The sequence below is a fragment of the Camelus dromedarius genome, chromosome X (assembly GCF_036321535.1).
Source record: "Camelus dromedarius isolate mCamDro1 chromosome X, mCamDro1.pat, whole genome shotgun sequence".
Lineage (NCBI taxonomy): Eukaryota > Metazoa > Chordata > Mammalia > Artiodactyla > Camelidae > Camelus > Camelus dromedarius.
Genome location: NC_087472.1, coordinates 104,299,132 through 104,325,941, shown reverse-complemented (window position 1 = coordinate 104,325,941; position 26,810 = coordinate 104,299,132). Strand labels below are relative to the sequence as shown.

The 26,810-nt window shown below is 38.1% G+C and overlaps 1 long non-coding RNA gene across 1 annotated transcript in view; it reads right to left on the bottom strand.

Annotated features, from left to right (window-relative positions):
- LOC135320082 (uncharacterized) overlaps positions 1-26,810 on the bottom strand; it is a 375,701-nt gene that overhangs the window by 99,737 nt on the left and 249,154 nt on the right. The window contains exon 4 of the long non-coding RNA XR_010379238.1: positions 14,030-14,165. This is a non-coding gene — a long non-coding RNA (uncharacterized LOC135320082). The remainder of the gene's footprint in view (positions 1-14,029; positions 14,166-26,810) is intronic.

Sequence of the window (26,810 nt, the reverse complement as noted above, 5' to 3'; positions counted from 1 at the left end):
TGAGCCTTCCCCTGTACCCCCATCTTCTCTTGCCCCTGTTGACCATCTTGGACTGTTATGTAAAAATAAATAAATAAATAAATAAACCGTAATTGTGTTAAGCCTCTGAGATTTTGGGTTTGTTTATTAGAGTATTTCACACTGAGTGAATATTGTGGAGCAAATTAGGTAGAAAAAATACTGTGAAAAACTACAGTATTAGTTCTTCCAAAAAGAATGCCTAAACAGATTGCAAAGTTGATGGTAAATCAATAATTATTTCTGATGTTTATCCACTATCAGAAGGATGTGCCACATGAATTGTTTTTTGAAGCATGGTTGGCACGCATCGATGTTTTTCACTTGAGAAGTGAAAAATAGGGGGAGTTTATGGCTTTGTGGAGATCAAAACTCTAATGCGCTATATTGAGGCTGGACCCGGGCATCAACCTCCTTAGGCCTGTGTTGTAGCTAGCTTTCCACTATTCCTACACTCTCAATCTTATGAGCACTTTTGTAACCTCTCTGCCATTTGATTCCTCAAATCCTGGGAGGTTGACAGGATAAGAAATGTTAATCCCACTTTTCAGATGAATAAACCAGAGCTCAGAGCTGTTATCGGAATTGCACAAGGTGACATAACAGGTGGTAACAATCTTGAGTCTCTAAATCCTCTGACCCTCTGCCTCATAATTTTGTGATGCTGCAATACCAAATGATTTCTATTTCCTTCAGTGAAAAATGTAATTGTTCATCTTCAGGGTTTTATTCGTTCTATTCTGACTCTAATGCCATTGCTTTTACCTTTATCCACTGTCACTTCCCTGATAGAACTTTTTCTCTCCCTCCCGCTTGTACACACACCTACATACACTCTTACCTGGTGGTGCAGCTGCTGTGGAAACAGTTTGGTAGTTTCTTAAAATGCTAAATGTAGACTTACCATATGACCCAACAATTCGACTTCTAAGAATATATTTAATAAAAAACATGCGTTCACACAAAATCTTGAACACAAATGTTTATAGCAGCATTATTTATAATAACCTTAAAGTGGAAACAAGCCAAATGTCCATCAGTGGAGGAATGGATAAACAAAATGTGGCCTTTTCATACAATGGAATATTACTTGGCAATAAAAAGGAATGAAGTACTGATACTCGCTAAAACATGGATGAATTCTGAAGCATTATGCTAAGTGAAAGAAGTTAGACACAAAAGGCCATGTACTATATGATTCATTTGTATTAAATGTTCAGAATTAGCAAATCCATAGAGACAGATAGTAGGTTAGTGGTTGCCCGGGGCTGAGGGGAGCCAGAGAATGGAGAGTGACTGCTAATGGGTACAGAGTTTCCTTTTGGAGTTCTGGAATTAGACAATGGTGATAGTTGTACAACTTTGTGATTCTACTAAAACCCACTAAGTTGTACAATTTCAATGGGTGAATTTTATGGTATGTAAATCATGTCACATTTTTTTAAAGGGCAAAAAAAAAGTCTTACCTGGCTAACACTTATTTGCAGTTTACTATTTCACCCTCGCATCAACTTCTTCCCAAAGCCTCCCCCCTTCATACGCTCCCACAGCCTCTGTGGAATTACCATTACCACGTGGCGTTGTGATGACACACGTTCTTGTTTTGCTCCCTTTCACGTTTTGAGCTCTTTGACGCAAGACTTATTCAAGAGTGCTTCTAAATTTCCCAGAATGTATGGAAAGGGAAATTTTGTTATTAATTACTAATGTTAGTTCAATATCATTCAAGAACCTAGCTATAGAAAATTAATAATCAACTCCTTGATGTTTGGTTAGTCCTGTTTTGCGGCACTTAATGCTGAATTTTTGTAAATGTTCCATGTGTATTAGGAAAAAACTGCACATTCCCTGAGTGTTGAGTACAGGGTTCCTTAGGTGTAAACCGTGTTGCTCAAAGCTTCTATATTCCATAAACACCTAGTCTGCTCAATCTCCCAATTACCGAGAAAAATGTATTGAAATATTCCATTGTGAATGTGAAATTAAAATTTGCTTCTTATAATTCTGTCGCTTTTAACTTTAAGTATTTTGGAGATACATTTTTAGGTGTATACAGGCTGAAAACTGCTGTATCATCTACTGAAGCTTCTTGTGAATATTATGAAATATTTCTCTTTAAACCTAAAAATATTTATTTTCTTAAAGTTCTATTTTGATTAAATAATCTATAGCTATATTTCCTTTGTTTGGGTCACATTTGCCTTCTACATTTTTATTCTTCCACTGCCTGCACATATAAACTAGACTTAAAAATTCAATTTGACAATCTCTGCTTTTAACTAGTAAATTTAGTCTTTTTGAATGTTTTGTAATTATTAATATATTTAGATTTATTCAAGCAATCATATTTTATGCTTTATATTTTACTTTTTCTATGCAAGTTTTCCCTCTGTTTCTGTTAATATTAGATTGTTTGGATTTTTTATTTTTTAATCACCTTCTAATACTTTGGAAATATTTTGGAAATATCTCCAAACTATAATAGTTGTCGCTTTTCAGTATTTAACATATCTATATTAAATTAACATTACTAAAACAACATTTTTTATCTTCCTTCAAAATAATACTAGGGACTAAGACTGCTTAAACCATAGTCAGCCTCATTCTCTGACTTCCATTTGACATACCACTTTCTAGGATTTGAAGTACAACTTGCTTGTGTTATTTCCCAAATTATTCAGTTGTGACTACTGTTTCATTAGAGTCCTCATGTTTATATTTTTGCATTCAATGCCTTTTGGTATCACCATTAATTTTTGTACCTCACTTCTTCCTTCTGTGTTCAACTTCATTTTTATGGAAACACATCACTGAAATTTTTTTTCTAAGTAAAATCCTGAGGATGATCAACTGTCTTCTAAGTTGGCATTTTTCTCTCAACTGCTGTCTACCTTTCATTGGCACTGGTATGCTCAAAGATTAATTATCAATGCTTTTTATTTCATGGGTCTTACTTCTGATTGATTTCAAGATGTTCCCCCTCCCACACTGTTGGTGGGAAAGTACATTGGTGCAGCCACTATGGAGAACAGTATAGAGGTTCCTTAAAAAACTAAAAATAGAGTTACCCGTGATCCTGCAATCCCACTCCTGGACATATATCTGGAGAAAACTCGAATTTGAAAAGATACATGCACCCCAATGTTCACAACAGCACTATTTACAATAGCCAAGACATGGAAGCAACCTAAATGTCCATCAACAGATGAATGTATAAAGAAGATGTGGTGTGTACCTATACAATGGAATACTACTCAGCCATAAAAAAGAATGAAATAATGCCATTTGCAGCAACATGGATGGACCTAGAGATGATCATACTAAGTGAAGTAAGTCAGAGAGAGAAGGACAAATATCATGATATCATTTATATGTGGAATCTAAGAAAATAATACAAGTGAACTTATTTACAACCCAGAAATAGACTCACAGACATAGAAAACAAATTTATGGTTACCAAAGGGGGAAGTGGGAGGTGAGGAGGGGTAAATTAGGAATTTGGTAATTAACATATACATTATATATATATATGTGTGTGTGTGTGTGTGTGTGTGTGTGTACATATATATATATCACAGGGAACTATATTCAATATCTTGTAATAACCTATAATGAAAAATAATTTGAAAAAGAATATATATATATGTGTGTGTGTGTGTATATATATCTGAATCACTTGGCTGTATGCCTGACACTAACACACCATTGTAAATTAACTATACTTTAATTGAAAAAAAGCATCATCAAAAGATAAAAAATGATGTTCCCAATGTCCTTTATTTTCTAATCACAAAGATATATCTAGGCGAAAATTAACTTCATTTATCCTGCTTAGAACCTGAAGGGGTAGGATTCTTGAATAATAGAGTGCTCATGTTTCAATCAATTAAAGAATCAATATAATTTTTCTTTGAATATTGTCTGTCCCTCATTCTCTGCATATCATTTCAGGAATTCCTATTGAGAATGTTGATCTTACCTATTATATCTTCTATTTTTCTTAACTTTTTCTTTGTGTTATTCATTTCTTTAGCTTTCTATGCTGTGTTCTGGGTAATTTTCTCAGATCCAAGTTCTAGTTAATTAATTTTTTCTTTAGCTATTTCTGATAGAATTGTTAACCTGTCTACTGACAATTTAAGTGACTATGTCTTTCATTTCTAGAAGTTCTTTTAATCCCAGTTTTTCCTTATCATTTTATTAGTGTTTGTTTCTTAGAGTCTGTTGCTTCTTTTATCCTATTTATACCTCATAATTTCATATTCCCTTCCAGAATGCCATTTACTTTTTCTGAATTCTTTCCAGTTTAATTATGTGGATTGTTATCACCAATGATTCTAATCCATAATAAACTACTACCTTCTAAAAATTTCAAATTTTGTTCTTGAAACTGTTTTTAGCAGATATTTGCATTGTTTTGTTTTCCTATGAATATTCCTTGTGGTATGAGTTATGGGAACATTTCTCCAGATTAATTTTGTGTTTGGTTTCCAGGGCGTTCTTGGTCCGAGTTGGCAGTATAAGCATGAACCCCAAATTTGTGTGAGGCGAAGGTCCAGGAGCTAGAACTCTCAGATGAGAGCATTCTTTCTCAAGGCCAGCTTAAGAAAAACTGGAGCTCAGAGTGTCCTCTTGTCTCCCTCTGTTGATGAGTAGATTTTTTACCTATTTCACACTTTCATTGAGGGTGCAGCCCTTTGAGATCTTAGTTCCAACTTCTCACCTCATTCACGCTCAGGACAACACCTTTGTTCCTTCCTGCAAATAACCAAGTCATATCACATCCCCTAGACAGCCAGTGCTGGCTCTCTTGCTGGCTTCTCTGGGATTTTAGCTCCTTCATTTCTGTCACCTATATTTCTTAGGACCATACATACTTACTTAAACTATTTTTTCTTTTCAGAAGTTCTAGCTATTTATCACAAAAATTTTTTTCTAGAACTTGTAATAACTTCATAACTAGATTCCTTGCATCCAACCTCACAATTCTCAGATCTGTTTTTATAATTACAGCCAGAGAGATAATTTTGAAATACAAATATTATCTCCCAACTTAAAAATTTGTCATGACCTTATGGAAAAAGACCAACTCCTTGGCATGACTACGAGGTTCCCCATGATATGAATCACACGTATTCCTGAAACCTCACCCTTGCACTCCTGACTTCATTCCCCATGTGTTGGTGATAAAGAATTGTTTTTCCGTAAATGGGTCATGTTCTTTCATCTCAGAGCATTCCCATAAGCTGTTCTTTCTGCGTAACTCCTCCCGCCTTTAAACTTTTGCAATTCTACCAGTCCTTCTGGTTTCTGCTTAAATGCCTTCTTCCAAAAGGCCTTTACTGTGTACACCCTGACGGCAATACACTTCCCACCTTATAACATCCTCAATCTTGTAATTATTGTTCAAGATCTGTCTTTCTGTCTCAGTGCTAAGCTTCCTAAGAAGTAAGACTGTCTGTCTTGTTCACTGCTTTTTGTCTAGCAATTAATCTAGCACTTGGCATCTAGCAGGGGTTTAATAAATCTTCGTGAACAAATGAATGAACAAATTAAGCACTCCATTTGTGAATGGAATTCCCTGACTAAAGCTTTGCTTCATATCAGATTGTTGTCATCAATTTTAATAACAGAGCAACTGCTCCAGGAAGTTTCTCTTTTAAAAAAATCAGTGGTGTGTTGGGAAAATTCTGATCCTTGAGAAGTGAAGACTAAAGTGAGGTAGAAACCCAAATTCCTCTTTCAGTTCAGCCTTATGCAAAGAAGGCTCTGAGCCAAACAGGCCAGAAGAGAGAAAGACAGGCTTATGAGCTTATGGTTTATGAGACTTCAGTGCAGGCATAGTAATGAGATTCAATCAATGAGAATGCTTGGACGAAACAGAGGAATCTTTAAAAGATAAGCAAGAATCATTTTCTGTTTCTTCTGGATCAGTGACCTCCAGCAGGACTTAGGAAAGGCTTAGGACACATGTCACCATTTTGTCAAAGAGCAAGTCATCTTGTCATCAAGTACAGAGTGAGCATGGACTCACTGGACTATGAATCAATAATACAATTTAGATATCATAAGCATTGTGTCAAGATACTCCTTACATTGCTATCTCTAAAGCCATTTATTTCCAGAATCAGGTATTCATTGACTAGAAGACCAGATCTGTAATTGTGTCCAATACATTTTTATGATCACATGAAACTTGATTCTATTTCCTTTTAATTTGAATGTGAACATTTCAGTGCTTTTGCAGATAACATCCTTTCATGCTAATATTCATTTTTACTGCAAGACACGGAGGAAAGCCTCTTTTTAAAGTCATCCTTCTATGTCAAGATCCAGAAAGAATAATTACCTCTGCTATGTGGGTTGTCTTCGCTTCTTTTCTTTCATCCTCCCCTTCCCATTTCTTTCTTTATTTACTGGTGGAGGCAGAATGAGAGGGAACATAAAGGATGAAGTGTTTTCTTTTCAGAGTCTACTAATTATCTTTTCCCATCAACTCCATCAGGAAGATAAAAAACAAAGCCAGAAAGCCAAATTTCAAAAGACAAAAATAAAACACAAACATTTCAAAAGTGATTATTTTTATCTTCTGAAAGAAGCCCTCATATACCAGTCTTGGATATAAGAATATGACTTGACCATTTCAAAAGCTGTCTCTAGATGTATCTATTACTATTATGGGAAGTAGATAGTATTGGAGAAACTCTAACGTCTCTACTGGAGAGAACAGATTATGAAAAGCAATTCCTAATGCAGTGATTATATCTAAATCATCTCCCATAACTCCAAATATCTCACCACATATTGACAGAATTTTCTACTTACTTAATGTGCCTGAAATACGAATACTGGAAATTCAATTAGTTTATCAAAGCTATCTTTTAAGAATTCAAATTCCTTTGGAAGGATTAAGAAACCATCCTCATGTTAGTGTGAATTAGTTCAACCAAACTGCTTTAACATTATCTCGGTTTCACTGAATGACTTAGAGATTCTGAGCTTTAACCTGGAAGGGATGGAGGATTTGGGACAGCATGAAAATACAGATATCCCTAGGAGAGGGGCAAAAAATGCAATATAAGACTTATAAAGAAAGACAGCAAAGTACTAGAGTAACTGGGAATTTTCTTCTTACTCCTAACATCTGAAATAATCCAGTATTCAGGCTCATACTACTGATACTAGAGCCAGGCTAAACCATGGTTTATACAGTCTTTTAGAACTACCTATATGACCTGGCTGCCATTTAAATATATATTTTTTAACATTTTTTATTGATTTATAATCATTTTACAATGTTGTGTCAAATTCCAGTGTTCAGCACAATTTTTCAGTTATTCATGGACATATACACACTCATTGTCACATTTTTTTCTCTGTGAGTTATCATAACATTTTGTGTATATTTCCCTGTGCTATACAGTGTAGTCTATTCTACAATTTTGAAATCCCAGTCTATCCCTTCCCACCCTCCACCCCCCTGGTAACCACAAGTCTGTATTCTCTGTCTGTGAGTCTATTTCTGTCCTTTATTTACGCTTTGTTTTTGTTTGTTTGTTTGTTTTTGTTTTTGTTTTTTAGATTCCACATATGAGCGATCTCATATGGTATTTTTCTTTCTCTTTCTGGCTTACTTCACTTAGAATGACATTCTCCAGGAGCATCCATGTTGCTGCAAATGGCGTTATGTTGTCGGATTTTATGGCTGAATAGTATTCCATTGCATAAATATACCACCTCTTCTTTATCCAGTCATCTGTCGATGGACATTTAGGCTGTTTCCATGTTTTGGCTATTGTAAATAGTGCTGCTATGAACATTGGGGTGCAGGTGTCATCCTGAAGTAGATTTCCTTCTGGATACAAGCCCAGGAGTGGGATTCCTGGGTCATATGGTAAGTCTATTCCTAGTCTTTTGAGGAATCTCCACACTGTTTTCCATAGTGGCTGCACCAAACTGCATTCCCACCAGCAGTGTAGGAGGGTTCCCCTTTCTCCACAGCCTCTCCAGCATTTGTCATTTGTGGATTTTTGAATGACGGCCATTCTGACTGGTGTGAGGTGATACCTCATTGTAGTTTTGATTTGCATTTCTCTGAGAATTAGTGATATTGAGCATTTTTGCATGTGCTTTTTGATCATTTGTATGTCTTCCTTGGAGAATTGCTTGTTTAGGTCTTCTGCCCATTTTTGGATTGGGTTGTTTATTTTTTTCTTATTGAGTCGTATGAGCTGCTTATATATTCTGGAGATCAAGCCTTTGTTGGTTTCACTTGCAAAAATTTTCTCCCATTCCGTAGGTTTTCTTCTTGTTTTATTTCTGGTTTCCTTTGCTGTGCAGAAGCTTGTAAGTTTCATTAGGTCCCATTTGTTTATTCTTGCTTTTATTTCTTCTAGGAGAAAATGTTTGAGATGTATGTCAGGTAATGTTTTGCCTATATTTTCCTCTAGGAGGTTTATTGTATCTTGTCTTATGTTTAAGTCTTTAATCCATTTTCAGTTGATTTTTGTATATGGTGTAAGGGAGTGTTCTAGCTTCATTGTTTTACATGCTGCTGTCCAGTTTTCCCAACACCATTTGCTGAAGAGACTGTCTTTATTCCAATGTATATTCTTGCCTCCTTTGTCAAAGATGAGTTGACCAAAAGTTTGTGGGTTCATTTCTGGGCTCTCTATTCTGTTCCATTGGTCTATATGTCTGTTTTGGTACCAATACCATGCTGTCTTGATGACTGTAGCTCTATAGTATTGTCTGAAGTCTGGGAGAGTTATTCCTCCAGCCTCTTTCTTTCTCTTCAGTAATGCTTTGGCAATTCTAGGTCTTTGATGGTTCCATATGAATTTTATTATGATTTTTTCTAGTTCTGTGAAATATGTCCTGGGTAATTGGATAGGGATTGCATTAAATCTGTAGATTGCCTTGGGCAGTGTGACCATTTTAACAATATTGATTCTTCCAATCCAAGAGCATGGAATATCTTTCCATTTTTTAAAGTCTTCTTTAATTTCCTTCATCAATGGTTTATAGTTTTCTGTGTATAATTCTTTCACCTCCTTGGTTAGATTTATTCCCAGATATTTTATTACTTTGGGTGCTATTTTAAAGGGGATTGTTTCTTTACTTTCTTCTTCTGTTGATTTATCGTTAGTGTAAAGAAATGCAACTGATTTTTGAACGTTAATTTTGTAACCTGCTACCTTGCTGAATTCTTCAATCAGCTCTAGTAGCTTTTGTGTGGACCTTTTAGGGTTTTCTATATATAGTAACATGTCATCAGCATATAATGACACTTTTACCTCTTCTTTTCCAATTTGGATCCTAAATATATTTTATGTATTGGAAAAGATATTCTGAGATTGCAAAGATATCCTGAGGTTCAGACTTTGAAGTATAATCATACTTTTGACATTAGAGATTGTTCCTAAGTCGTTATGTGTATCATACTACATCACTTTGGAATATAAATTTGGAGGCCATACACAGTAAAAACCTACATGTTTAATTATTAGTTATTATTCTTTTGAGTTTGTAAAAAACAGTACTAATATTTTCTCTTCTTGGCTTGTTGGGGAGAGAAAAATCTCCCTCCAGTTCTTTCCCAGACTAATGCTTACTTTTGCAAAGTAAGCTAGTAGAGTCTACTGACATTTACAAGAAAGAAAGAAAGAAAAAAATCCTTATTTTTTTCAGTTCTCAAATTGTCACCTGTCAGGAACATAGCCAAGAACGAAAAATAAGGTCTAAAAATGTCTCTGAGTGACCGAAGTATCAACATCCCCTGTTCCTTACTCAGGAAAGCTACTCAGACCAACCTCAACACTTCTTTACTCTTACTTTACACACACTTCTAGGAAGCTGGATTGTCTGCTCTCCAAATCCAGAATAGCCTGGGGGCAGTGAATGACGGGTGGTTTGGTAACCTCGTGGAACACTGTAAGTGACATATTACTTTTATGAGAAGTTATTTTTATTTTCCTTAAAAAATCTTTTGTAGCTTAACTATCTTGAGTGAATACCCTTTTCCAGCTTTAGGGCTGAGCACTTTATATGTTACTTAATTAAATCTCATTCAATTAAATGAGCTGGGAATGACTATCTTTATGCATTCGCTCCCATCTCCTCTTCCCCTGCCCTCACAGAACTGAGTGGTTGGGTGGAAGTACTATATTTACTCAATTCATATTATAGGTCACGTGCTACTCGAAAGGTAAGGCTAATAGTGCACATAACATCAAGGGTATCATCCTAGGGAAATTTTCGATCAGGCTTGCTGTTAAGAGGATACACACACACACACACACACACACACTCACACACTCACACACACATATATATATACACGTTGAACACCCGCCCCCATCCTCCTGCCCCACCCTGCATTCCCATGGCAGACAGCTCCGCATCTCTTTAGAGAAGGGCCCAGAACAGGGGCGGGTTCCCTGTCGATCCCTCAGTAGAAGCCAACCACCCCCTTGAGCTTATGCAGCTTTGTTCTACCCTCGAAATGAGGCAGAAGTTGCAAGCCTGCAAGCCTGCGTAGGGATATAAATATAAAGTTTATTCAAATTCACTGGTAATCAAGGAAATGCAAATTAAAACCTGTTCGTATTACTTAAAGCGAGGATAGCCGGATGTGAGGAGTATAAATTTGTATGAAAATTTAGAAATCAACTTGGCAATATCCATCAATGTTATGTCTAACCTGTTAGCCAGAAAGTCTACTCTTGGGTCTATGTGCTAAATAAACTTTCACACATGCACACATAGCCACAAACACAATGCTACTATTGGTAGCAAATTTTATGACAGCAAGAATTAGAAGCCAATTCTTATTTGTCTATCCCATAGAATAATATACAGCAATGAAGAAGCCACTGGCCCAGAGCTACACATTTCCACATAGATGAAAATCTAAGTTTAATACTGAATGAAGAAAGCCAGTTTCAGAAGGATAAAAACAGTATACAGTTGATAGAAAGTTTAAAACATTAAATATCATTCAAGCAAACATATATAATAAAACTTTAAAGAAATCCACCAAATCCTAGACTGTGATTACCTATGGGAGGGTGTGAATTTTGTTCAAAGAGGCATCAGCGAGGGGTACCAGTTTGTTTAGTGATATATCATTCCTTAAATTGAGTGAGATGTACATATATTTCTGTTATATTATTTCAATACTTTTTTGTACAACTGAAATATTTCAAAACCATTTAAAAATTATAAAGTGATATAAAACATTGGTTACGACAAAGTGACAAAAACTCACACACCAAAGCCAAAATTCTCTTAAACAAACATCATCAAGATGACAACAGAGTTGCATGTCACCAGAATTCAGTTACTTTCTAGCCTCAACTAATATAAATAAAGCTAAATTTCAGGAAGTGCAAAAATGTGTATATTCAGACACACACACAGGCATGGACACACACACACACTCATCTGCACACTCGTGAATAACCAAGGTCAAAAAGTTCATGTATGAAAGGCATGAATACTGCACTTTGAAAGAGACTATAAGTGGGCATTTTAATGGCCATAATAAGCAACAACCAGCTTCAAAGAAGAGGACAAAATCATGTATTATCCAGGAACATACTGCAAAAGGTCAGGAACATGGAGTCATTTAATGTAGGACCAAATGCTTATGATAATAACGTATATTATTAGTAGAGTCACTGCTTTTATTGTCAATACATCTGTCAAACTTCTCTGCCCATCTTTTCATTCCCCTAACACTACATGTTAACCAATCAAGCAGCGTGACATTCTCCATTTACCTTCAGAAGCCTAGCCATCAATAACATGCCCATCTGATTCACGCAGATCATTGATTATTCCCAAGTGGGCTAATTAAGAGGGGCGAGGAGGGAATTCTACGCCTCAAACTTGAGTCTCATGTCCCTTCTGCCCGCGTGAGTGAGGAGAAATGGCTAAAAAGACACAACTCACTGTCTTTTCACTGGCCTCACAAGATCGGATCTATAGGAGCAGTTTCTACAGCAGGGAATTACATTCTTAGCATTGGTTATTATTTGCACAGAGAAATTTTTTCTAGGGAACTAAAATAACATTTTCCTCAGGATCTACCTGCTACAGAATTCCCTTAGTTTTTGCACGACTGATGTCAGATCTTCCCTTACTCACACAGAAACTCTTAGATTCAGGGCACTAAGTTTACGTAAAGGTTAGGTTCATCCAGAGTCAAGTTTTAGTTTGTTTTCACTCCTGGAGGCTTTGATTCTAGTTTTTAGCAGAAGTGCATCCTAGGCTAGTAGGTTTGGGGTTAGAATAGTTTCTTGGTCATTGTCAGGCCTTGCCTTTTAGCTTGATGTAATGAATCAGGTTAGTGTTTAAATCCACCCAGACAGGATTTTTCTCAAGAAAGGCATGCTCTGCAGACCTTTATCCTGAAATAAGGAGGCAACTGGTCATAGTACCAGTTAAAGCCGCCATTAACACCTCTGCTTTATAATGTGTCACAGCCAAAACTGGTGATTGTATATTGCTAATTATTAGAGACATGCAAATCAAAACTACAATAAGGTATCACCTCACACCGGTCAGAATGGCCATCATCAGTAAGTCTACAAATAACAAATGCTGGAGAGGGTGTGGAGAGAAAGGAACCTTCCCTACAGTGTTGGTGGGAATGTAAATTGGTGCAGCCACTATGGAGAACAGTACAGACGTTCCTTAAAAAACTAAAAATAAACTTACTCTATGATCCAGCTATTCCATTCCTGGGCATATATCCAGAGAAAACTCTAATTTGAAAAGATGCATGCACCACAATGTTCATAGCAGAACTATTTACAATAGCCAAGACATGGAAGCAACCTTAATGTCCAACAGATGAATAGAAAAGGAAGATGTGGAATATATATACAATGGAATGCTACTTGGCCATAAAAAGAATAAAATAATGCCATTTGCAGTAACATGGATGGACCTAGAGATGGTCATATTAAGTGAAGCAAATCAGAAGAGGAAGACAATTATCATATGATCACTTATATGTGGAATCTAAAAAAATTATACAAATGAACTTATTTACAAACCAGAAATAGACTCACAGACATAGAAAACAAACTATGATTACCAAAGAGGAAAGGAGAGGAAGAAATAAATTAGGAATTTGGGATTAGCAGGTACAAACTACTATATATAAAACAGATAAACAAAAAGGAGTTACTGTATAGTAATATAGGGAACTATATTCAATTTCTTGTAATAACCTACAATGGAAAATAATCTGAAAAAGAATATATATATGTATAACTGAATTACTTTGCTGTACACCAGCAACTAATACAACATTATAAATCAACTATACTTCAATTAAAAAAATAAAAAAACCCTGATGATAGTTTTTATTTGCATGCTTGAGTTTTATATATAGCCCTCAAGAACACCATACTAGTTATTGTCTTTCGTTAGTGAAAAGCTAGATAGCAAAGGGAGCATCTCTGCCGAGAGGTAGGAGTGGATGAGAAAGTAGAGCTGCTTTGAATTTTAGTGAAAACAGCCAATAGAAAGCTAGTTGATTTCATCTATTACTGCTCTAAAAAGAAAACCCCAAAGGCATATACGCACATTTCTAACACATTTTTACGTTGTTTGGGAAGAACATTCATTCATTTACAGAGTAAGGAATTAGACAAACACAAATTAGCTAGTGAGTCATCTTTGGAAAGAGAGGAGAGTGGGGCTACTGGTGTGTCTGAGGCTCAGCTGGAAGCTGTCCCTCTTTCTAAGAAAGTGACCCAGGAGGAGACTAAGTGAAGTGATGCTACAGTCTTCCCTGTGGGTCGAATTGATGCTACTTGACTGGGCGCTGCCTGGCTGATGGATTGGACGTCTATCACCTGTCTCTGCTAGGCTTGGGCAGCCTTTGGACTTCTGTAAATGTAATGTTTGCTCCACTCTGGAGCAGTCTTTCTGATCCTCCAGAAATTTCTACCCGGCTCCCTATTTATTAACAGACTAAAACCCAGCCACTCTTTACCTTTATTCAAATGATGATCAGGCTTGTTGACAATTTTCCTGATTAAGACTGCACCTGTCCGCTTATAATAACGGCCACCACGTTTTTGACATCTTGGAAGTACCGTGGGTAGGGTGAGACCTAGTCACCTGATCATCTGAAAAGAGTAAAAAAAAAAAAAAAAAAATCATCGGTAAAATACTAACAACAAGTTCAGGGAAAAGGGAGGAGGGAAGAGAGTGAGGATGGAAGGAGAGAAGGGGAGAAATAACCATTGGTAATAGCAGAGGAAAAGCATAGGCTGCAGTGCACCTCCGTCTTGCACCCTTTGGAAGTACACCACTTACTGGACTTGGCGGATGTTACTGCATCAGAAAAAATTCCCTTTGAGTTTGTCTCCACCACGTGAATTTGACCACAGAGGTTTGGCTTGTACTCCCTCCTCAAATAGAAATATTCAGAGCATGGATGTCTAAGACAATGCTTCCCGGAATCCTCTTTTAATGATGCCGGAAAGATTTTTAGCCCAAATCAAAGGTTCAGAGAATCATTAGTGCATTTCTTTGTCTGACGCCCAACCAAGCCCTATGCTCTCCTCTGGGCCCTTTATGGACAGGTTCCCTCAGTGGCCTTGGTCCTTAAACAGTTTTAGTTTAGGGCCCAGTAGCAGACATCTCTGATGCCTACATCATATCCTTTAACCCATCTCTGATTTCAGTCCCAGATGAATCAGGTAGACAGTTCCTTACAACCTCAGTCACAGTTGTGTCGACAGTGTCCCATCCAAAGTGCACTTTACGCACATTTCTGGTTTTTCTTAGGATCTTCTCTGACCCTGTGGTCACCCATGTGGTCCATTAGTGCCAGAGAATCAACACCCCAGGGGGTAACCTTCCAAACGTAGGTGGATAATTCTTAGAGACATTTATGTGCTTTCTCAGAAGATCTGGGTGGAATCAAGGTTCATTGCCTCCAGCAGTAATTTGGCCAACTCATTGTTATACTGGTTTTCTCTTTTCCCTCTGTCACTCCCATTTTCTCCTTCTTGCTTCCTGGATCATTTCCAAAATCAACTACTCACACTCAAATCCTTGCTTCAGACTCTACTTGGGGGAAATCTAAAGCACAAGACTCTGCAAAAATGTATGTTATATATAATGTAATTCAGGGAACTGTTACAGGAAAATTGACAAATGTATGCAACAAGGCTTCTCTGCAATTACCTAGTGACATGATCATCATTGGTAAACACAAGATAGTCAGTATCCCAGATTTCAATGCACAGTCTGTCAAATGCATGAGGGGACTCGATTAAAGGGAAGCTAAGCCTGATGGCATCTGGATAGAGAGCCATTATCTCCTTTTGGAAATCGAGCATACAAACTCCAAAGTCATTACAGCCTACAGTTACCAGGTAAGGTAGTATTCGAGAGATAGGAAGGGGAACAGTTAAAGACTGCAGGGCCAAAATAACCACTCTCTAAGTTTTGGTCATTGTTCCCTGACCTTCCATTCTGTGCCCCTTTCATAGCTCTCTTAGGACAACTCCCTCATGGGCTGCCTCACTTTTTCTATCATGGAGGAAAGCGATCTAATAAAATCACTGAAAACAAGGGCTTTGGTGAATTACCCTGTGATGTTGGCCGTAAGTTTCCAGAGGTATTTATGTTTGTGGGTTTTCATTTTCAAGAGCTATGTCACCATCTGAACAAGAAGCACATCTACTGCATGTATTTGGATGTGTTGTCATGATGTGGAGGTAGTGACTTGCTAATAATCTATAGTTCACGCTATAGTAGAATTTATCCAAAATGAAGAGACTTCCCTTTCCTCCATGAAACATATAACCTTCTATTGACCACCTAAAAAGGCACGTTAAAACTGATACTAAAAGTTGAATTTTTAGCATATCTATAGTGTTCACTTGGAAAAGTACGCATTCTTCTTTTGTTACCAAAATTTTTAGTGTACATTTGTCCTTCATCTTACTGCTACATTTTAATGAAACTTTTACTTTACAAGCAACTCATCAAAGGCTTCAGGTCATCTTGGTATCAAGAGTCTTTCCACACGGCTATGTAAGGTGTTAATATTAGGGGGTGATGAGTGCTGGGTGTGTAGAAACTCTCCGTCCTATCATTGAAATTCTTCTGTAAATCTAAAATTATTTCAAAACAAAATGTTTCCTTTTTGTTTTCAAAGCCTTCTCAGGTAAATTTGTTTATTTGTCAATATCTGGACATCGGATTAAATTTTCTCTCTGAATTTTATTATTTTCTTTTTTTTTCTGTCTTCCTTTCTGAGACAGAAGGTATTTGCCAAAAATTATAGTCAAATGGGTTCACTTAAAAAATTTTTTTTATTGAATTATAGTCAGTTTACAGCATTGTGTCAATTTCTGGTGTACAGCACAATGCTTCAGTAATACATGAATATACATATATTCATTTTCATATTCCTTTTCACTGTGAGCTACAAGATACTGAATATGTTTCCTTGTGCCATATAGTATAAATTTGTATATCTATTTTATATATACCAGTCAGTATCTGCAAATCTCAAACTCCCAGTTTATCCCTTCCCACTCCCCTCCTCCCTAGCAACCACAAGCCTGTATTCTATGTCTGTGAGTTTGTTTCTATTTTATATATAAGTTCATTTGTCTTTTTTTTATATTCCACATATGAGCAATCTCATATGGTATTTTTCTTTCTCTTTCTGGCTTACTTCACTTAGAATGACACTCTTCAGGGACATCCATGTTGCTGCAAACAGCATTATGTTGCCATTTTTATGGCTGAGTAGTATTCCACTGTATAAATATACCACAACTTCTTTATCCAGTCATCCATTGATGGACATTTAGGTTGTCTCCATGTCTTGACTATTGTAAATAGCGCTGCCATGAAAATAGGCTCACTTTTTATGTCAAAAGTATATAATCTTGTAAGAGGTTCTTTTTTCCATTTAGAAGGGGAAAATGGCCACTCCTCTCAAACACAGGGAGAATTAGATGGTGTGTAAATTCTAGTACGAATCCAGCTACTTCTTGAGATAGGTGTGCCCACAATGTTTCTCATCTTCCCCTCATACTGAGCAGCAAGCTCAAAATTCAGATTAAATCATCAGAAGGAAATTATTTTATCAGAAGTTTACTCTTGAATTGATTTCTTCAAGTACTTCTTTTTTATCAGAAATTTTTTAAGCAGAAAAAGTACACAAATAATTTAGGCTTTAGCGCACATTTGCTCCAGCATATGCTTTCCGATCAAGTTTCCATTTTGTAAATAGAATGACAGAGTGTAAAATTTAGCATAACTGGGTGAATTTCTGGTCCCACTGGGGTGGTATCTAAAAGCAGACAATGGGATGCAGTTCTTCCCAGACCTTTGATATGCACAATATCAGTTACTACTTGGGTAAAATAAGAGCCTTATACCAAAAAGATCTGGAATTGGCCTTTCTTTCTTTCTTCTCTGGCAGAGTTCTCTTGTTAATCACATATACCATTCATTCAGGGCAAGGACCGTTTTAGTATGGCTGCTGAATGTTATATATTGTGCTTCCAGGCATCAGCAGTATATTTGGAACCCTCTTCTATAAAGGCGCACCTTAAGGCTCCTCTTCAACTTGAAATGCTGCCAGTTTCTAGGTTTGTGGGGTTTTCTTCTACCAATTTCTGAAGCCTCGAGTGCATTGGCTATGCCCCGTGAGAGGCAGATGGCCTCTCTGAGGCCTCTCATCTCTTCTTTCCTCCGTTGATGGGCCAATATTAGTTGCTTAAGCTCGGATGGTCATGGTGTTGAACCTCAAATCTTCCAATGCCACGGGGTAACTTATTGAGCCTTTTTTGGGTCATCTATGAAATAAAGGTCATGATTCTTATCTCTTAGAGATTTTATGAGGGCTTAACATGATTGATTTTATATCTATGCCAATATAGATATATAAAACCCTCATGCAAGTGCTCCATATCTTTGGTTTTCTTGTCCTTTTGACAAAGCTCTTGCCTTTTTATGTTGCTCCTAAAACTGGTACCTCTAGGAGGCTGCCCTAAGTAATAACCCTGAAAAGCCACTGAGCCTGAACCACTGTGTGGCATCTTTTTGCTCAGATGTCTTACTTTTAAACAAGAAGCACAAAGTCCTTCAGGGAGCCCTGTGGAACAAGACTCAGTGATGCTAGGCAGTGTTTCTCCAAAGCTGATACTCCATCTGATGTACCCTGAAACCTAGTCCTGCAATGACCCAAGAGAGCCCACTAAACAGGCGTTAACAGTTACTGCTTCCTCTGCAGTGCTGAACCTTGTTACCAGAAGAGCATGGCAAAAAGCTCTGGGCTAAGAGTCAGAGTTCAAACTGGATCACAGATATTGCCTATTCACTCAAGCCCAAAGTTCAAACTAAGTCCAATAATGATGCTAATTTGTTTACGCATAAAGACATTCTCTATCATGGATTGGTTACTCTCCTATGCTGTTCTAGCTGACTTTTTATGCCCTTCGTTTCATTGCCCCTTACTTTAATTCTATTGACCGTTTGAACTTCAGTTTAAAATCCACCTGTTCCACCCAACCTGTCTAGATCATTTATTGCAGCCTGGAGTTACGTATCTCTTCCCTGAATTGCTGCTGGCATAATCATGCACTAGTTTGTGACTGTCATCATCCTCTCTAACAGTCACTTACAAACTTAATTGTTCTTTAATGAGAAACTTGTATCAGGTTTGTTTTCTCAAAAAAGATGGTGAACCTTTGAGAGAATATATTATGCTTTTTTTTGTGTCTGCCATAATGCCTACCACAAATATCTTTAGTGGACATGATATTTTTATTTGCATAATGGCTTCTTCAACTACCTGCAAACTATCAGCTCTTAAAGATTTCTGCTACTGGAGAAGGTCAAGTGGGATATGAATAATCCAACATTTAAATTATTCAAAAATCGTTTATATTGAGTTTTGGAGGATATTAGTAGCAGCTACATTCTTTCTCTAATAAATGATTTGTAAAAAATAATAGTAACATCAACACTCACTAGGACTTTATACTTTTCAGAGCTTCGTTCAACTAATAATTCATCTATAATCCCTGGGCACCTATAACAGAAGGCAAGAAGATAGGGTCCAGGCAAGGACTGGTTACAGGAAAAGTTAGAGATCCCAGTTTGCTTGGTACTTCCCATGGTACCCAAAACCATACTGGTCTATGCTTATGAACTTGCCACATTTCACTTGTGTTTCTCACTGACATCAGACGATGGGTGATGGAGAGCAGCAAAGAGCCCACACTCACATTCTGGCTCTTTCATTTCCTGGCTGTGTGATCATGGACAACTTAACAATCTCTCTATACCTGAGGGTCCTCCTGAGCAAAATGAGGATAATAATGGTGCGTATTTCATAGGGTTGTCTGTATGAGAGTTAAATACCATATGTAAAATGATTGGCACAATGTTTGAGATGTAGTAAATTCTCAAATGTTAAAGAGAGAACAAGCAAGTGCAAGTACACAAGAGAGGAAGAGTCACCAGAAGTTCTGTTTTCTCCGGTTATTCTCCTAGAGTCCAAAGCATAAAGAGTACCAGAGAGGGAGGAGTGGCTAAGTGTGAAGAGAACCCAAGCCATGTTCTCCTGGGAGAGAACGAGGGGAAAGAAAGCAGCATGAAACCAGTGGAAGAGCAACCTGCAAATGGGCTGGATACCAAATTCCCAAGGGTGAGCCATTGCTACAGGGAGGGGGACTGCTGCCTATTGGAGGCTACATGTAAAACAATGTGGAGTGGCTCAACCAACAGCAAATGTTTGACTTCCAGATGTTTCCAGGTGGTGGACTTTGTGCCTAACTCAGTTTATATGTCAACTGATGATATCACTGAACTCCTGCTAGGATGCTGGGGCTGATGACCCAAAGAACATTTGAGGGCTCAGGGTTTTGGTGGGTGGGAGATACAGGCATAAATATAATTTCAAAGTGGGGGACAATGAATGTGAATAAAAAAGGAAGTGAGAGTTCAAGCCAAATCAGGGCTACAGAGAAAAAGCTATCATGGGAGTCACTGAGAGAGAGCGGCCTTGTGAAGGGGTGACTTAAGCCAGGCGTTGCAGGTTGAGTAGGAGGTTAATTGAAATATGCCACAGTAGTGTGTTACGACAGAACACTCGCTCTTGTCTCAAACAGGGCTGGGTTAGAAGCCAGGTTCCATCCCTTACCACCTGCATTTACTAAATAACACATACTTTGAAGTCGCTTGTGGGGAATATTTGTTAAGTATCTAGGACAGTGTCTGGCATATGGTAGAACCTCAAAAATAACAGCTACTAGCAGTAACCATAGACTCTTGGAGTATTTTTTTTTTATGATGCTGTTGCCTTGAGCACCGGTAAGCACAACGGCTTCACATTGCTCCTCTATGACCGTGGGGAGCAGCGGTAAACATCTGCAGGGGTTTCTGTGCACACCTCCCTGGAAACACCACAGGGAAAGGGCGCAGGCCTAGCTCACAATATTCAGAAGCCCATGACAGAAGCAATGGAACAAGCTCAAGCCAGCAGCTACAGAAATCTTCAAGGACAGCCCAGGTCCTTGGAAAGGCTGAATTATAAACCTGGGGCACTCTTCCTTCACCTTTCCTTCCTCCTTCTTCTTCAATTCTTTTCCTTTTTCCTTTCCCTCAAGGTGCAATGTGGACCTCAAGCTGCTTTGCTCTTCCCATCAACGAGTAAAGGCAGCAGTCTGATCAAACTCCTACACCCTAAGAGTTAAGGGATGGATTAAGTCACTCCTCAAAGATATTTCAAGGGATGGGCAATGTTTAATCTAAATCATGCATAGCTTAGAGTAGGAGTTTAGGTGTGAGCAATTAGTCTACAGATGACGTTGAGAGGCGGATGGCTATATGGAGAAAAGCACAGTGCAGGGGAGGAGTGCTTGGCATTTAGAATTGTGGGAACTACCTTGAAATCTCAACTCTGGCACTTTTTAGTTATTGATCTTTGTCAAGTAATTTTACCTTCCTGTTCTCAACTTCTAACATGAGAAAGGACAATGAGAAGCCTTACCTTATACAGGATGTTCTGGGGGTTAGACAAGCACTTCTCAGACTCAATGTGCACACAAACCACTTGGGCATCTTATTAAAATACAGATTCTGATTCTGGAGCTCTGGAATGGGGCCCAAGATCCTGCATTTCTAATGAGCTCTCAGATGGTGCCAATGCTGCTGATCCAAGGACCACATTTTGAGCAGCAAGAGGCTGCTGGATAATGTAATTAATGATAAAGTGGGCTTTCTTCCCAGACAATTTGGTGGGAAGAGATCATTTCTCGCCCTTGGCTTGCTCCCAGGTACAAAAATAAAGTCAAGTCAAGGCTGGAGAACTGTAGAGAAGAAAAAATTGCTACCAAGGTTTGGGGAGGGAGCTACTGCTGAAGCAAAAAGGCTGAAAATGGTATTTTTTCATCTTGAAAGTTGCTGCTCAGGAATCTCCTGGCCAGGGCTGTATGAGGAGCAGTCAATCGTGTTATGATCTTCCCTCGTCTGAGCACCAAGCCACGGCTTGAGTTGCTGTTCAGGTGCTCCTTCTTCGTTTGGTTGTAAACATGACTGATGTTTATTTGGGGAAAATAATCTCTTTCTTTCAGTATTCTCACATTTTATTCCATTTCTATAAGTATCAGTGTGCTAGATTTCTAAAGGTTTGCTCCCTAAATGTGTTCCTTTCTCCTCTCAGTATTGTCCCTGCCCTCCATGTCATCCTTTCTCGCTTCCTTCCTCATCTTCTTCACCCTGTTAATGACGGTCAAATTGACATTCGTGAGGAACTGACTCCAGTCTCAACTGCAGCCACATCATTAATGTTCTCTCATTTATAGGCTAAATTATCCTGTAGCTGAGAAACCCTGTGCATTTCTATACATGAGATTAAAGCCAGCCTCTTGATCTAGAGATGGTTAATTTTAATCATCTAGGAAAGCGTAACTGTTCCATCCAGGGCAATATGACCTCCCTGAGTTGATGCACATACTGTTGATAAACACTTGTGAAGCATCCTGTGGAGTGCTAGTCATGCACAAGACATCGCGGAGAAGATAATGAGAACGATCTTTCAAAAGCCAAATTCCCCTCTACCAGGATTGAGAAGAGAATGTGAAGGAGGTAAAGGTGAGGGAGGGAAGAGAAGCCAGCTCATGTTCCTTTGCCTGGGTGGGCAGACACGTGGGTGCCTCATGTGCAAACTGAAGGTAGGATTTATTGAATCTGTAAGATGAATTGTGTTAAAAGAGCCTTTTGTAACTTAAAACGTTAATCCTTGACAACATGGTTAAAAAAATTAAGGGTTATTTAAAAAACACATTCATTGGGGGTAAAACTGACATATAAATATCATATATTTAAGGAGTACGATTTAAGTTTTGACATACATATATATTAGTAAAATCATTACCACAGTCAAAATAATGAACACATTCATCCCCCTACAGGTTGCCTTGTGGCCCTTTGTAATGCCTCTCTATGCCCTTCCCCGTCACAGCCTCCAGCCCCAAGAAATATTTGATTTGCTTTCTGTCGCTTTAAATTAGCTTGCATTTTATTGAAGCTCTTATATCAATAGAGTCCAACAGTATGTACGTTTTTTGGATTGTCTCCTTTCACTCAGCATAGTTATTCTGAGACTCATATATGTTCTGTGTATTCATTCTTTTTTATTGCAGAGTAATATTCCATTTTATGGGTATACTTGAGTTTGTTTATCCATGAATCTCTTGATAGACATTTGGGTTGATTCCAATTTGGGGCTATTACAAATGAAGCTCCTATAATAGTCTTTGTATGGGCATATTCTTTCTTTTTTAATTGGATAAACACCTAGGCATGAAAGGCTCAAATCATATGTTTGTTTAACTTCTTAAGAAATCGCACAAACTGTTCTCCAAAGTGGCTGTACCATTGTACATTCCCACCAGCAGGGTATGAAAATCCTCTTCCTCCACATCCTTGCCAACACTTGATTTGTTCAGCCTTTGTTCAAAGTTCAGTTTAGAACTCTGAATGAGAACGGTAGCATCTTACTGTGGTTTTAATGTTCATTTTCCCCCTGACACATGACATTGAGCATATTTTTCTTGCCTATTTGTCATCTGTCTATCTTCTTTGTTCAATCTTTGGCCCATTTTCTATTGGAATATTTATTTCCTTTTTATTGAGCTTGGGAGTTCTTTAAATATACTGGGTGCAAGTCTTTTATCAGAGAAATAGTTCGCAAATATAGACCTAGTGTTCAAGTGGATCGGGAGGTGAGTAAGAGCTAGAGCCTGCTTATAGGAGCTCATATTTCATGGAAGGTCTCGGGACAATAAAAATAAAATAATAATAACTGAATAAATAATTAAAAAATAATCACTGGAGACTTTGGCGGCTACAGTTAAGACTTGCAAAGTGCCATGGGCGTGCAGAGGAGAATGCATTAAATTTTGCCTGGGAGAGCTTGGAAAGATTTCCCAGGGGAGGGGATCTTAAAGCTTTGTTCTTTTGAAATGTGAAGAGCTGAGCAGGTAGAGACCACCTGTGAAAGAACACAGCAGGCCAGGAGAATTCGTGCAAGGGGAGGAAGGTAGGTTTGGGAGTCATTAGTTCTGGATGACCAGAAGGAATGCGGGAGGATGAAAAGAGAGAAGGCGAGGAAGACTGAGACTAGACGGTCAGACTGTGGAAGGTTTTGTAGATTAGGCTTAAGAATATAAACTTGATCTTCAAGACAACAGGGAGTCTGAGGAAGGGTTTTAAGCATCAGAGTAAATGGTTGGATTTGTATTTTAAGAAAATGTTCTGCACTGATGGTGAAGGATTAGAAGATAATGAATTCAGAAAAAAATGACTAGAACCTAAACAAAGCAGCAGTAGCAGGGATACAGAGTGGGAGGGAAGGGACTCTCAAGGCATTTAAGAGGAATGGTAGATGTCTGTGAGTGTTTAAATGCCGCGGGTGAGGCAGACGGTGGTATATAGGACAGCTCCCAGATTCTGGCTGAACTAATGTGATAATCTGGGGGGATATTCATTACGTCCAGGAATATACAAATAGAAACAGGAGAAGTGGGGAGTATTTTGGGTCCAGCTTATACCATTGACTCATTTACTCAATAAACTTTTACTGAGTGTTTCCCATATGCTAAGAACTAGGAATCTGATGGAGACCAAAGCAGATACTGTGTTAGCCTTCACAGAGTAAAAAGTCTAGCATGGAAGAGAGAAAACTGAATAACCCCACAAATTTATAGTTTAAAACAATTGGCTGTGAATTGCTGAAGGTAAAATAAAAGGGGGTTTGGATACTGCACTCAGTTAGACCTCAAGTCTCAAGAAACACTGCCTTGAAGTAAAGTATAAGAGGAGAGCTGAAGGAGTTAGGCTGGTGAAGATAAAAGAACAATGTCTCAAAAAGAAGGAACAAGGCAGGTTAAATGCTGGAGGACATCCAGGTGGAGGTTTCTAATAAGCAGATAGAAACATGCACCTAGAAATGAGGCCTTGGAGAAGTTATCAACCCACAGGGACAGGTGAAACCATGACACAGGATGAGAACCTCAAGAGAGGGTTTATAGGATGAGGACAGAACAAGACGTAGGCTTGATCTGTAGGATACTAGTATTTAAAATGCAGACAGAATAGGAGAGCAAATCAGTTAAAGAACAAAGAGGAACAGTTAAGTATCAAAGACGAGAAGAGAAGAGAAAGTGGAGACAAACCCAAGAAAGAGAAAACTCATGGACACCAGTGCCCAGTGGATGGAAATGACTGCTTTTGTTTTTAAATTCTCCTTCCTCTCACCCTGTATGGAAATCTTTGCATGGTATTAACTAGTTCTGTTGGTTGTCTTTTGCCAGGCTGAACTGGGTCCCTGTCTCATTAAGTCTCAAGGAAGGCAGGCATATAAAGAAAAATATATTTTATATTGATTCTAAATGTTCCCAAGGGAACTTGTTTTGGCATTTTCCCCTTTGGCTGTCATTCTGAAGAGTGATTAATAATTTTGGATTCATGAAATCACTTTCTAGCATATTTTAAATGTAATTACATTCCAAATTGTGTGCTTCTTGTTCCGTGAAATGAGTCAGAATGCTGTGGCCATTTCTTCTCTTCTGGGAAGAAAAATCAAGACCCAAAAGAAGGTCCTCCCACTCTATAATAATGGTACTCATCTATACATGAACAAGAATGTTTACTAGGCAGGCTTGCTGCAAGGCTCAAATAAACTACCCAGAGAAAACCTACCACCCTTCTCCCTGCCTCCCTGCTTCTATGGTTGGTCCTTCAAAGGCCAACTCATCATCTTCTGCATAAAGTTAACTCCAGTATTACAGTACCTACCTCATTGCCCTTCTATTAACAACAGTCATTTCTTAAGAATCTGCTATATACCATGCACTGTGCTAAGGGTTATTGAACAGTACATTGTCTTGCTTAACTTCAAGCAACTGTGTGAGGTAGTTTTAGAACACCCACATTTAGAGGAGGAGACTGAGGTTTAGAGATGCTAAATTATTTGCCACATCTGTTGAACTCTAATGTCTTCACCAAATAAAGATTATTTTATCACACGGCATATGCCCAGTTATGCTGCAGTAACAAAAACCTCATGTCTTAATAACAAATGTTTCTTTCTCACTCACACAGCATGTGCATCATAGGTCAGTTATGCTGAATGTCCCTGTACCCCGTGACTCAGGCTATCAAAGCTGCCACTATCTTGAAAGCTGTTGGTTCTCCTGGTAGAGGGAAAGAGTTCTCAAAGGTCTTGTACCAGCAATTAAATGCTTTGGTGTAGAAGTGACAGTTACTGTTTCCATTCACAGCTTACTGGCCAGAGCAAGTCAATTGATCCCACCTAACCACTAGCCATTCAGGAAATGTAACCTGACTTAGGACTTGGAAGGCAGAAAAGCCCAAAGTGAGCTACATTAATGGCCACACAAAGTTAAAGAGATTCTAAGTACGAGACTTCTGCATCCATTTCAGCACCTGCATTCTAGATTTAAACTGCTAAGAACATTAAAATTGCTTTGCAGAACCAAAACCATAATGAGGTATCACTTTTATACCCACTAGGATGGCTATAATCAAAAAGACAGAGAATAATAAGTGTTGAGGAGGATATAGAGAAATTGGAATCCTCCACAAACACTGCTGGTGGGAACAGAAGCCACTTTGGAAACCAGTCTGGCCATTCCTTAAAATGCTAAACACAGAGTTACCATGTGATTCAGCAATCCTACTCTAGGTGTACACCCAAGAGGAATGAAAACATCTGTCCGTACAAAAACTTGTACACGAATACTCATAGCAACATTATCCACAACAGCCCAAAGTAGAAACAATCCAAATGTTCATCATCAGCTGATGGATGCAGAAACAAAATGTGGTCTATCTGTACAGTGGAATATCACTCAGCCAAAAAAAGAGATGCAGGATTACTATGTGCTACAACTCGCATGAACGTTGAAAACATTAAACTGTGGTCACAAAACGTTGTATTAATTATTTATTAACAATGATTGCATTAATCTATTTATATGAAATATCCAAAATAGGCAAATCCATAGATACAGAAAAATTAGTGGTTACCTAGGGCTGAGGGAGTTGGGAGGAAACGGGAAATGTAACAGCACCACAGTGCCCGGCTGTTAAGGAGAGCTGGCACTAAACTCGCGATACTGAGCTACCTTAGAACAGATCCGTCAGGAATGGTAACATCTGGGATGAAAAAGTACGTCCCAACCAACATCCTGCAGACTGATAAAGGG